Below are 1433 nucleotides of genomic sequence, written 5' to 3'. Positions count from 1 at the left end.
CGAGCGCGGAGGGACAAAACGCCTCCTCCCGGGGCGGTGCTAAAGTAGAGCGCTTTATCTTGGATATTGGGATGAAATTCCTCCCCGCAGGGTGGGGAGGCGCTGGCTGCCCAGAGAAGCTGTGCGTGCCCCATCCGTGGAAGTGCTCAAGGCCGGGCTGGATGGGGCTTGGAGCAACCTGGGCTAGTGGAAGGTGTCCCTGCCGGGGATAAGGATTTGATGATCTTTAGGAACCCTTCCAGGCCAAACCACTCTATTATTCAAAAGTGAAAGCAAACAAGGTGTCTGCTCTCACTGCCATCCCTCATGGAGGTGCTGTGTCACTGGGATGCAGAGCTGGAGCTCCTGCAGTGTCCCTGGGACCATTGGGCTGTGGGAACATGGCCCTGGGATGGACCATCAGGGTGTGGAAACATGGCCCTGGGATGGACAATCAGGGTGTGGAAACAGGGCCCTGGGATGGACCATCAGGGTGTGGGAACACAGCCCTGGGATGGACCATCAGGGTGTGGAAACAGGGCCCTGGGATGGACCATCATGGTGTGGGAACAGCACCTGGAGATGGACCATTGGGCTATGGGAACACAACCCTGGGATGGACCATCATGGTGTGGGAACACAGCCCTGGGATGGACCATTGGGCTTTGGGAACACAGCCCTGGGATGGACCATCAGAGTGTGGGAACAGCACCTGGGGATGAACCACTGGACTATGGGAACACAGCCCTGGGATGGACCATCAGGGTGTGGGAACAGCACCTGGGGATGAACCATTGGGCTATGGGAACACAGCCCTGGGATGGACCATCAGAGTGTGGGAACAGCACCTGGGGATGAACCATTGGGCTATGGGAACACAGCCCTGAGATGGACCATCAGGGTGTGAGAACATGTCCCAGCCCTTTGGCATCGCAGGGATCTTCCACAGCCTATTAATTCTGGCTTTGCTGCAATAGAAGTGGTGATATGTTGTCCAAGAACACACGTTCTCTGTGTCTTCATGACAGAAACACTCAGCTAATTTTTGTTTTTCCAGGTCATTGTTAGCTCTTTCCACGATTCAGATAAACTGCAGTCCCAGTGCTTTCACCAAGATTAGTTTAGAAATTATTATATGCAATATAATATGCAACATAACTGTTAATCTGCTTGTGTCAGTCAGATTTCCTTGGTCATCAGACTGGATTCGATCAGACAGGAGAAGGTGAGGTTTAAATGCAGAGTGTGGGCCTGTAAATAACACCTCACTGTTTAAACCTCACAGAGATTCACTTCAAAATATGCCTGACATCATCAACTAATTAGATCCATCATGTTGCCTGTGATGTTCCTCCAACCCCTTTTATTGGCAGCAGCTACTGCTGAGCCCTCAGATTAACAAGAGCTATTTGTTTGTGATCAGCTCTGATTTCTTAATGATAAAGTGTGCAGAA

This window comes from Pithys albifrons, chromosome 2 (genome assembly GCF_047495875.1).
Source record: "Pithys albifrons albifrons isolate INPA30051 chromosome 2, PitAlb_v1, whole genome shotgun sequence".
NCBI lineage: Eukaryota > Metazoa > Chordata > Aves > Passeriformes > Thamnophilidae > Pithys > Pithys albifrons.
The sequence above is the reverse complement of the archived record's forward strand: the minus strand, read 5'-3'. Positions refer to the sequence as shown.